Source organism: Ranitomeya variabilis, chromosome 2 (assembly GCF_051348905.1).
Source record: "Ranitomeya variabilis isolate aRanVar5 chromosome 2, aRanVar5.hap1, whole genome shotgun sequence".
NCBI classification, from domain to species: domain Eukaryota; kingdom Metazoa; phylum Chordata; class Amphibia; order Anura; family Dendrobatidae; genus Ranitomeya; species Ranitomeya variabilis.
The window spans coordinates 279,336,216-279,348,069 of record NC_135233.1 but is presented as its reverse complement, the minus strand read 5'-3'; the positions used below and the strand labels follow the sequence as shown (position 1 = coordinate 279,348,069).

At 44.5% G+C, this 11,854-nt stretch overlaps 1 protein-coding gene across 1 annotated transcript in view; it reads left to right on the top strand.

The window, feature by feature from the left end:
- The first annotated feature begins 460 nt into the window (after positions 1-460).
- The window catches only part of ATP7A (ATPase copper transporting alpha), a 67,694-nt gene continuing 56,300 nt past the window's right edge, over positions 461-11,854 (top strand). The window contains exon 1 of the mRNA XM_077285030.1: positions 461-598. The gene's annotated coding sequence lies outside the window, so the exon portion shown is untranslated. The remainder of the gene's footprint in view (positions 599-11,854) is intronic.

Genomic DNA, 11,854 nt, shown 5'->3' with positions numbered 1-11,854 from the left:
CCACACATTTCCCGCATATAACAGCCCTATAGACCGCACATTCCCCGCATATAACAGCGCTATATACCGCACATTCCCCGCATATAACAGCGCTATATACAGCACATTCCCCGCATATAACAGCACTATATACCGCACATTCCCCGCATATAACAGCGCTATATACCACACATTTCCCGCATATAACAGCCCTATAGACCGCACATTCCCCGCATATAACAGCACTATATACCGCACATTCCCCGCATATAACAGCGCTATATACCGCACATTCCCCGTATATAACAGCCCTATATACCGCACATTCCCCGCATATAACAGCGCTATAGACCGCACATGACCAGCACAGTACCACAAGTCACGAAGATTCCGCTGTCATGTGGTGATGACTTTTGCTCCTCCTTTTTTGGCCTCTGGTTACCAGGGAGACGGGAAGCTCAGTCATGTGATCTCTGATTCTCGCGAGATTACTCAGGTCCCGGATCTCAGTGTGGCACTGGTGACTGCCGGGCACAAAGTGACAGCGCGGCTGGAGGGGAGAATGTGAGGAGCGACCGCGGACACAGGGATGGCGCCCCGGCTCCGGGCTGTGAGACAGGTGGGTGTCGCGGCCGGTCCTCCCGGTGCTATCACGGTGGCGCCGCTCTGACTGCTGGCGGTGCAGGTAGTGAGGGTCCTGGGACCGGGGCCCGGGCTATAGTGATCTCCTCCGACCGACACTGCAGCCTGTGCGCACATGGCCTCCCTGGCATCTATTACCTGTGTGTCATTCATCTCTATCATTACTGCGCCGCCCTAGGAGCTTCCCGTACACAATGCGAGACGTGGGGCAGAATGGTGACTGCTACATACCGGGAGTTCTGTTAGGGTGTATCTATCTATCTATCTGCCTGTATCTATGTATCTGCCTGGCTGCCTATCTGCCTGCCTCTATCTATCTGCTTCTATCTGCCCGCCTGGCTGCCTGTCTATTTGCTTGCCCGACTGTCTGTATCTGCCTGCCTGGCTGTCTCTGTCTTTGCCTGCCTGGCTGTCTCTGTCTTTGCCTGCCTGGCTGTCTCTGTCTTTGCCTGCCTGGCTGTCTTTGCCTGCCTGGCTGTCTCTGCCTGCCTGGCTGTCTCTGCCTGCCTGGCTGTCGCTGTCACTGTCTCTGCCTGCCTGGCTGTCTCTGTCTGTGCCTGGCTGTCGCTGTCTCTGCCTGGCTGTCGCTGTCTCTGCCTGGCTGTCTCTGTCTCTGCCTGGCTGTCTCTGTCTCTGCCTGGCTGTCTCTGTCTCTGCCTGGCTGTCTCTGCCTGGCTGTCTCTGTCTCTGCCTGGCTGTCTCTGTCTCTGCCTGGCTGTCTCTGCCTGGCTGTCTCTGTCTCTGCCTGGCTGTCTCTGTCTCTGCCTGGCTGTCTCTGTCTCTGCCTGGCTGTCTCTGTCTCTGCCTGGCTGTCTCTGTCTCTGCCTGCCTGGCTGTCTCTGCCTGCCTGGCTGTCTCTGCCTGCCTGTCTCTGTATCTGTCTCTGCCTGCCTGGCTGTCTCTGCCTGCCTGGCTGTCTCTGTCTCTGCCTGCCTGGCTGTCTCTGCCTGCCTGGCTGTCTCTGTCTCTGCCTGCCTGGCTGTCTCTGTCTCTGCCTGGCTGTCTGTCTCTGCCTGCCTGTCTCTGTATCTGTCTCTGCCTGCCTGGCTGTCTCTGCCTACCTGGCTGTCTGTCGCTGTCTCTGCCTGGCTGTCTGTATCTGTCTCTGCCTGTCTGTCTCTGTATCTCTCTGCTTGGCTGTCTCTGCCCTGGCTGTCTCTGCCTACCTGGCTGTCTGTCGCTGTCTCTGCCTGGCTGTCTGTATCTGTCTCTGCCTGTCTGTCTCTGTATCTCTCTGCTTGGCTGTCTCTGCCTGGCTGTCTCTGTCTCTGCCCTGGCTGTCTCTGTATCTGCCTGCCTGGCTGTCTATCACACACACTGGCTTCTGTTCCCAGTCCTTGGTGTCAGGCATGGCTAATATTGCGGTTTTCCAGCCTGTTAATATTAGTGGCTTCTTGTTAGTCTGGGCTGTCAGTATTAACTCCTTGGTGTTTTTTCGCCTCCCTCCGATCAGCCGTGTGACCAATCTGCGGCCTCTCCAATCAGCTTATCGGCCTGTTCCTAGTTGCTGTTTTATTTCCTGCGGTGATGCAGCATTCAGGGGCGACACAGACAGACGAGACCCCTGTGCCCGGACAATAGATGGGCAGTAACTCCTCATAATGCACAATTCCACCTGCCTCTGACGTGGTAGTGGCCCCTGGCATCCTGGGCCCCTGTAGCTGCACCAATGATATGTTCATCCCTGCTTGTATTGTCCCTTTCATTTTAATGGAACACTGCTATAATGTCTTGATTAAAAAAAAATAAAAATTGTACTCTGATATTGGTGAGGCCGCAGTGCTCCCAGAAACACCGCAGCTTCTGTGCACCTGATGAGGGGAGAGGGGGTGCTGATAGTTGGTCCCTCAGCTGTCTAATATTGGGGGCCCACCCTAGCGAGACGTTATCAGTATGTGTCTGTGGACAGTACATGTGGGTTGCCTGATCTTGTATCTTCAGGGTCTCACTGCTCCTCTGCCTCCTCATAGCCTCGGGTCCATGCGCTCCTCAGGCCCGCTGCATAGTTGAGCTGCTGGTGTGAATAGCGCGCTCTATGTTGCTATCAGAGGCTTTCTGCAGCAAAGGAGAAGCACAGGTGCACTATAGCTGGCGGGTCCAGCGATCAGGCCGGCTTCAGAACAGTGCTTACAAGCTCCATAGCAAGAGATTGTAAGCGCAGTGCTCATCGCCTAGGATACCGGCCACCTCTGCACTGTATTGCAGCAACAAGCAGTAAGCTTTGGAACAGGTACGGACTGGGGATGAAATTCAGCCCTGGCATTTGAAATCACAGAGGCCCATGGTGTCCCCGTCCTTAATAACCAGATGGGGTATATTACTAATATTACCCTGGATGGAGGAAAGGAAGATTTACTACAAGACCAATATTTCTAATTATACCCACGGCATGCTGAGGTAAGTGATGGAGTGACCGGCTTTGTACTCTGTCACAAATGATAACAGTATGGGTGCATTGAGAACATTGATTCTGTTAACAATGTAGCACACAAGGCAGCCCACAACCAGACCAGCCCTTCTGGCATTTGCCAGAATTGCCAAATGGCCAGTCCGGCCCTGCTTTGGAATTAAGAATCCAAAGATGATTTTTAACAGGCGAATTAAAACAAAATAATAGTTTTTACTTGCACTTTCAAATTTTACCCATTTATCATTTTGAGACACCCCCCCCCCCCCCCCCCCCCTGATCCAGGTAGATACCTATTGAGTGGCCTGAAAATATCTGACGTATGATCACAGGCCAAGACTTCCGGGCGCTAGAGAAATATGTACATGTATGTTAGCTATCCATTGTCCTTCATCTGTAAAGATCATCACTGACCCTATAAAGGGCCCCTTCTTCTGGACGGCCTCTCCAACACTGCTCTGGTCTTTAAATAATTGGCTTGTAGCTGTGGCGTCATAAAAACAGCACCCATGACCGCTGCAAGGCAATCATTGAGCCTTTGTGAAAAAAAAAAAAAAATTGAAAAAAATTGTGATCAATGAAAATATTTACAGTGTAAGATTCCAATCCTTTCTTCCCATGTATTTGTGTGGCCGGCTGTAGCTGCCGTCTGACTGCCACTGTGGACACCATGGCTGACAGCACCTTTCGTGGCACTTTATTGTCTTGCTTGTTTTTGTTACCCGGTTTTCAAATCACTTTGTATCTCGGGCCAATATGGTTCCTGCTCTGTCTGTGCTTCTCTACAGCCTATGTGTTCATCATGTATTTGGCCACAGTCTTGGTGAATGACGTGACGTCTGTCCACCAGATCAGTCCATATGTGATCTATTTCCTGCAGATATGACAGCCGGTCATTATCAGTGTTTGTGGAATACGTCCATATCTGATTTTCCTCTTGCGTGAGCGTCATCCATCCATCTTCCCCTCCACACCCTTTCAGGTTCTGAGCTTCTTCCTTGTTCTCCGCTCTTCAGCTTCACACCCATCATTTATGTCTTCTGAGTTTAGTTGATATTTCCTGTCGGATAGGTTTTGGATGTCACCTCTGTTGTTGTTGTTATTATTATTATTATTTATTTATCTTGGTTGAACTTTTACTATTTTATGTAACTTTTCATCCTTGTCTTCCTTGTATATTTCGAGACTTAATTTATGTAACTACATCTGGTTTGTGTTGTACACTTCTTTCTGCCTCATCTGTTTTTACATGTAATTATTTACTAGCGGTCATGTTAAATTCCCATTGGCACAAGGGAAAACTTGTCTTTATTGGCCACCGTGAACCCTACTTTTTTTGTCGACAACCTTTAAATCAATGGTGCGTGGACACGGCATGGTTTAGTGAGATTGCTCTCATCATTAATATGATGCTTGAATCTTCACAGGCCTGACAACGGTCCATAAGGTGGGTTCACAGTCCGTGCGCGGACCTTGGCTTTTGGACTGGCCGGTGGTCTCCTGATATATGCTTACAGTCTTCTTGAGATCTGGTGGGAGACTTGCGGGCAGTCCAGAACCATGGGAATTGGGATGGTGAATAATAGAGGAGGCACTTTACTTGGTGATCGTAGTGACAGGCATGTACTATTTATCAAAGATTCTGCCTTTTTCTTGAAGGGGTTTTCCCATGAGCAAAGTACATTTTAATCAATGGATCTCGGAATAATAATAATAATAATAATAATTTCCACCGTTGAATGTATTTACCGATACATAAAATGTTCCTGTGCTGAGATAATCTTACAACTGTGCCCCTGCTGTGTACTGTGTAATGGCTGTGTCTGACCTACAGGGACATGGTCTGTATATACCACAGCTCCTGGGCGGGGGATGATGAAAAGTGAGTATACAGACAGGACACAGAATCAGAAATGATTTTTTCTGTGAGACAGAACATTTCACTGCCTGTTTTTAAACATGTTTTACATCACAGAAAGAATCAGCTGTGATCCCCTGTTGTCATGTCTGTATACTCTCTTTTGTGTCCTCCCCTGGCCAGGAGCTGTGGTATGACCCGACCGTGTTCCTGAAATTTTTTTTTAAACACATCCAATTGTGGGAACTATTCCAAGATCTATTAATTAAAATGTGTGTTGTTTGTGGGAAAACCCCTTTAAAGAGAACCTGTCATTCTTCCTGGCATTAGTGAGTATTACACAGGATTAGGTAGGACCTATAAACCCTTTCTTGGTTCCTCACCTTCCAGCACCCTGGAATGCTGTGTAATATATCTTCAGTGCTTATTTAGGCTGCACACTCCAGCTGGCAGGACCTGTGGACCCAGGACTTGTGACCCAGATGACATCATCACAGTTCCTTCTGCACCTCTATGTTGCTGCCTGCTTATGATTGGTCAGCATCATACTGGGAGACAGAAGTACACGCCCCCAGTAAAAACTATCTGGTAACACCCACTTGGACATAACTAATGTTAACTCCTTAGGGGCCAAATATTTGATTGCTAAAATCTTCACACCGAAGAGGCGAAATAAATAAAAAACAAAAGCGTTTTATTCCAGTTTGCAGCCACTATCACATGGTGTGTCTGGGTTTGGCACAGAAGATTTGATGAAATAACATTTTTAGTTTACTCAAATCAATATTTAGGTAAAATACAAAGGAAAGTCCTTTAAGAAATCTGTGAAACTGGTTATTCTGCAGATCACTGCACCATCTCCTCAAATTCACATGTTCTCTCATCACGATTGAGATTTTTTTCAAGCTTCTTTTACTTGTTTTAGATTTTTTTTTATGTACCATCTGCAACAAATTCTGCAAGAAACCAGTCATGTGTGAACTTGGGCAGATGTGTTGGATGCAGAGATAGCTTGTTTTTCTCCAAGATGGTATGCCGTGAGAGGGATTCGAGGTGGTTAGCCATCCGGCCTGGGGGATTAACTTATAACTCAATTTGCTTATAATTTCATTAACATATAAATATTTTATAATGTTATTGACTTGTGGATATATTATAAACACCCTGTGTAATGTGTCCTGAGTCCATTACTTGGCCGTGCTATGGAGAAGGAAGGACGCACAGCTAGAGGCATCATAGTGTTACTGGCATACACTGAGCACCACAAGCCAAAATATATTGTACAGTGCCTTGCAAAAGTATTCGGCCCCCTGGAACTTTTCAACCTTTTCCCAGATATCATGCTTCAAACATACCAAATGTAAATTTTCGGTGAAGAATCAACAACAAGTGGAACACAATTGTGAAATTGAACGAAATTTATTGGTTATTTTAAATTTTTGTGGAAACTCAAAAACTGAATAGTGGGGCGTGCAATATTATTCGGCCCCTTTAACTTAATACTTTGTTGCGCCACCTTTTGCTGCGATTACAGCTGCAATTCCCTTGGGGTTTGTCTCTATCAGCTTTGTACATTGAGAGACTGAAATTCTTGCCCATTCTTCCTTGCCAAACAGCTCGAGCTCAGTGAGGTTTGATGGAGATCGTTTGTGAACAGCAGTTTTCAGCTCTTTCCACAGATTCTCGATTGGATTGAGGTCTGGACTTTGACTTTGCCATTCTAACACCTGGATACATTTATTTGTGAACCTTTCCATTGTAGATTTTGCTTTATGTTTTGGATCATTGTCTTGTTGGAAGACAAATCTCCGTCCCAGTCTCAGGTTTTTTGCAGATTCCAACAGGTTTTCTTCAAGAATGGTCCTGTATTTGGCTCCATCCATCTTCCCATCAATTTTAACCATCTTTCCTGTCTCTACTGAAGAAAAGCAGGCGCAAACCATGATGCTGCCACCACCATGTTTGACAGTGGGGATGATGTGTTCAGGGTGATGAGCTGTGTTGCCTTTACGCCAAACATATTGTTTGGCATTGTTGCCAAAAAGTTCGATTTTGGTTTCATCTGACCAGAGCACCTTCTTCCACATGTTTGGTGTGTCTCCCAGGTGACTTGTTGCAAACCTTAAACAACACTTTTTATGGATACCTTTGAGAAATGGCTTTCTTCTTGCCACTCTTCCATAAAGGCCAGATTAGTGCATTGTACGACTGATTGTTGTCCTATGGATAGACTGTCCCACCTCAGCTGTAGATCTCTGGAGTTCATCCAGAGTGATCATGGGCCTCTTGGCTGCATCTCTGATGAGTGTTCTCCTTGTTTGTGATGAAAGTTTAGAGGGACGGCCGGGTCTTGGTAGATTTGCAGTGGTATGATACTCCTTCCATTTCAATATGATCGCTTGCACAGTACTCCTTGGGATGTTTAAAGTTTTGGAAATCATTTTGTATCCAAATCCGGCTTTAAACTACAACAGAATCACGGACCTGCCTGTTGAGTCCCTTGGTCTTCATGATGCTCTCTGTGCTTCAAACAGAACCCTGAGACTATCACAGAGCAGGTGCATTTATATGGAGACTTGATTACACACAGGTGGATTATATTTATCATCATTAGGCATTTAGGACAACATTGGATCATTCAGAGATCCACAATGAACTTCTGGAGTGAGTTTGCTGCACTGAAAGTAAAGGGGCCGAATAATATTGCACGCCCCACTTTTCAGTTTTTGAATTGCCACAAAAATTTAAAATGACCAATAAATTTTGTTCAGCTTCACAATTGTGTTCCACTTATTGATTCTTCACCAAAAAATTACATTTGGTGTCTTTATGTTTGAAGCATGATATGTGGGAAAAGGTTGAAAAGTTCCAGGGGGGCGAATACTTTTGCAAGGCACTGTACCTGTACGTTACTGTATGAGACCAGGGTCACATCCATGCTTCATGGGTCAGTGCAGAGATTTAGGAAAAGACGCACAAGAATTGTTATTTTGTAGGAAATAACAGTATCCGACATCTCAGGAGAGCAGACTGCTGTTTATCTAGGATGGATTGTTGAAGGGATTTCAGACAGTACCCGTCGTTTTAATTCTTATTTAATAAATCAATATTACACATGACAATAAGCAACGTTCAGTTGTTTTTCTATCAGAGAAATCTGCTTGTTCCTCCTCCTGGACTGATCTTTTACTCCCAAGTCATCGTAGAAATCTGTAATACAGTGCCTACAAGTAGTATTCAACCCCCTGCAGATTTAGCAGGTTTAATAAGATGCAAATAAGTTAGAGCCTTCAAACTTCAAACAAGAGCAGGATTTATTAACAGATGCATAAATCTTACAAACCAAAAAGTTTTGTTGCTCAGTTAAATTTTTATAAATTTTAAACATGAAAGTGTGGGTCAATTATTATTCAACCCCTAGGTTTAATATTTTGTGGAATAACCTTTGTTTGCAATTACAGCTAATAATCGTCTTTTATAAGACCTGATCAGACCGGCACAGGTCTCTGGAGTTATCTTGGCCCACTCCTCCATGCAGATCTTCTCCAAGTTATCTAGGTTCTTTGGGTGTCTCATGTGGACTTTAATCTTGAGCTCCTTCCACAAGTTTTCAATTGGGTTAAGGTCAGGAGACTGACTAGGCCACTGCAACACCTTGATTTTTTGCCTCTTGAACCAGGCCTTGGTTTTCTTGGCTGTGTGCTTTGGGTCGTTGTCTTGTTGGAAGATGAAATGACGATCCATCTTAAGATCCTTGATGGAGGAGCGGAGGTTCTTGGCCAAAATCTCCAGGTAGGCCTTGCTATCCATCTTCCCATGGATGCGGACCAGATGGCCAGGCCCCTTGGCTGAGAAACAGCCCCACAGCATGATGCTGCCACCACCATGCTTGACTGTAGGGATGGTATTCTTGGGGTCGTATGCAGTGCCATCCAGTCTCCAAACGTCACGTGTGTGGTTGGCACCAAAGATCTCGATCTTGGTCTCATCAGACCAGAGAACCTTGAACCAGTCAGTCTCAGAGTCCTCCAAGTGATCATGAGCAAACTGTAGACGAGCCTTGACATGACGCTTTGAAAGTAAAGGTACCTTACGGGCTCGTCTGGAACGGAGACCATTGCGGTGGAGTACGTTACTTATGGTATTGACTGAAACCAATCTCCCCACTGCCATGAGATCTTCCCGGAGCTCCTTCCTTGTTGTCCTTGGGTTAGCCTTGACTCTTCAGACAAGCCTGGCCTCGGCACGGGAGGAAACTTTCAAAGGCTGTCCAGGCCGTGGAAGGCTAACAGTAGTTCCATAAGCCTTCCACTTCCGGATGATGCTCCCAACAGTGGAGACAGGTAGGCCCAACTCCTTGGAAAGGGTTTTGTACCCCTTGCCAGCCTTGTGACCCTCCACGATCTTGTCTCTGATGGCCTTGGAATGCTCCTTTGTCTTTCCCATGTTGACCATGTATGAGTGCTGTTCACAAGTTTGGGGAAGGTCTTAAATAGTCAGAAAAGGCTGGAAAAAGAGATAATTAATCCAGACATGTGAAGCTCATTGTTCTTTGTGCCTGAACTACTTTTTAATACTTTAGGGGAACCAAACAGAATTCTGGTGGGTTGAGGGGTTGAATAATAAATGACCCTCTGAAAAGACTTTTCACAATTTAAAAAGAAAAATAAACAAAGAAATAACATTCTTTTTTGCTGCAGTGCATTTTACACTTCCAGGCTGATCTACAGTCCAAATGTCACAATGCCAAGTTAATTCCAAATGTGTAAACCTGCTAAATCTGCAGGGGGTTGAATACTACTTGTAGGCACTGTATATGAATTCAATGAAGACAGATTTCCACATTACTGAGATAACTGTTGGTGCTTTTAAAATTCTATGGCGGAATGCACTAGAGGCATGCAGACATTCTGCTGTAAGTTCTCCTTGAGCGGGAGTTACAGTTCTCCATAGAACTTCATGGGCACCAACTGTCACCTCCCATCTCAGTAATGGGAAAGTCTGTATTCACTGAAGATATATTGTACACTTGAAAATTTTGAGAATGAAATGTCAGTCCAGGAGGAGAAACTAGTGGATTTCTCGAATATATTACAAAGTTTCTTATTTTCACATTTACTTTTGATGTATGAAATAAAACAACAACTCTGTGGTTACTCTTTAAAGCAGCACCCCAGCATATGTTGTTGTTGTTTTTGTCTGGAGTGTTCCATAAACTAATTACTAAGGATTACTGTAAAAGCTCTTGGATATTCCTTGCAAATACCTGTGGTAGGTACCATTTCTTAATTATTTGACAACTTAATTCCTGTTAAGTCCCGTAATGCACACTAGATTTGCCATGGTGCCTATGGCTTTGTATAGGGGTCTAAATCTCCTGTCTAATGGTTTCCAGTATACATGAGTGAGTAACATTGAACTGCTGTTGACTAATGTTTAATATCAGCATCAGTGTATCTTATGTGATGTATACAGCAGTCTCAGTATCTCTCCTATTGGATGTATGTACAGCACAGTGTCTTTGTATCCTATGTGATCTGCAGACAGCAGTCTTGGTGTATTTTATGATGTGTATACAGCACAGTTTTTTCCTTTTTGTGTGTATACAGCAGTTAGTGTATCCTATGTGATGTACAGTATATACAGTAGTCTCTGCGCCTCCTATGTGATGCGTGCACGGCGCAGTCTGCACCTTCTATGTGATGTTAGCATCCTGGTCTCTCCTGCCTGTGTGAATTCACCTACTATATTACTTTGGTTTGGTTGCCATCAGCAGCCAAGACTTGTTTTCCTTTAGATGGTTTTATGTCTCTCCCAGTATCTTTCACATGGCTTTCATAGGTGATGTCAGTCTGACTCCTTGGCCACAGGAAGCAGCATGTATGGGTCAGACTGGTGATGGCAATCTGAGCTGGGGTGATGCAAGTTATACTGCTGACAGTCTGTGATAAGTGCAAATAAATATTACTGCAGTGCTACTTTACCCTTTTCAGTAGAGACTGTTTACTTCATCTGCAATTTGCCATTCAGCTTTTTTTCCTCCTCTTGTTTAAAGACTGAACGGCCCGGGGCGTCTGTGGTCATTGCCATTCCTGCTCCTGGCCGACTGTGTTCTGATTTCCAGGGCAGAACTATGTACTTTTCCAGCACTATTAATTTTATACATTGTTAAGAAGGAAGGGCGGATTTTTTTTTTTTTTTTCACTTTATTTTGTTTAGTTAAGAAAATCTAAAACTGCTGTGTGTTCCCGGAAGCTCCTGCGGTGATCTGCTTTACATAGGCTCTCTGTATATTGTCTTCCTTCTTTTTCTCGCTTCCTGTTATAAAATCTGCACAAGTATTTTGATTTAGCACAGTTTATTTTTCAGGCCGTTCTTGCTCACCAGTATTCTCATCAGTATTTGTGCACTAAAACCTAGAGCAGAACCTACAGAGAACCATGATTGAGAGGGTCACACTTCAGTGTTTTGGAGCCACTTGGTTTTGGCTTACAAATACTGCTGAAACGTTAGCCAAAAACAGACACGTGAATAAGGCCCCAGGCATCGTGTCGGATGATTAACATTGGATTTGTGGTCCATTTCATTATTTCAGGATTTATTCAGAATAGGTTAAATGTGTTGCATTCGCACAAGTACATATCTGGTTCTGTGAAATGAATACACTTACAGAATGTAACATACTTCCTAAAAAAAAAAAAAAAAAAAAAAAAATGTTTTCTGTTCTCTTCATTTCAGACAAATCTCCTGTGACTGATAGGACATAAAGTATCAGCTTCTTGATACTTCTTAATGTTTAAGTAATTACTGTATTAAATATATATTGCTGTTAAAGCAAATAAATTATATTCTTTGCATAACTTTACAGTACGGTCCTAATGTTTGTTTTTTAACCCCTTAGTGACAGAGCCAATTTGGTACTTTATGACCGAGCCAATTTTTACAATTCTGACCACTGTCACTTTAGG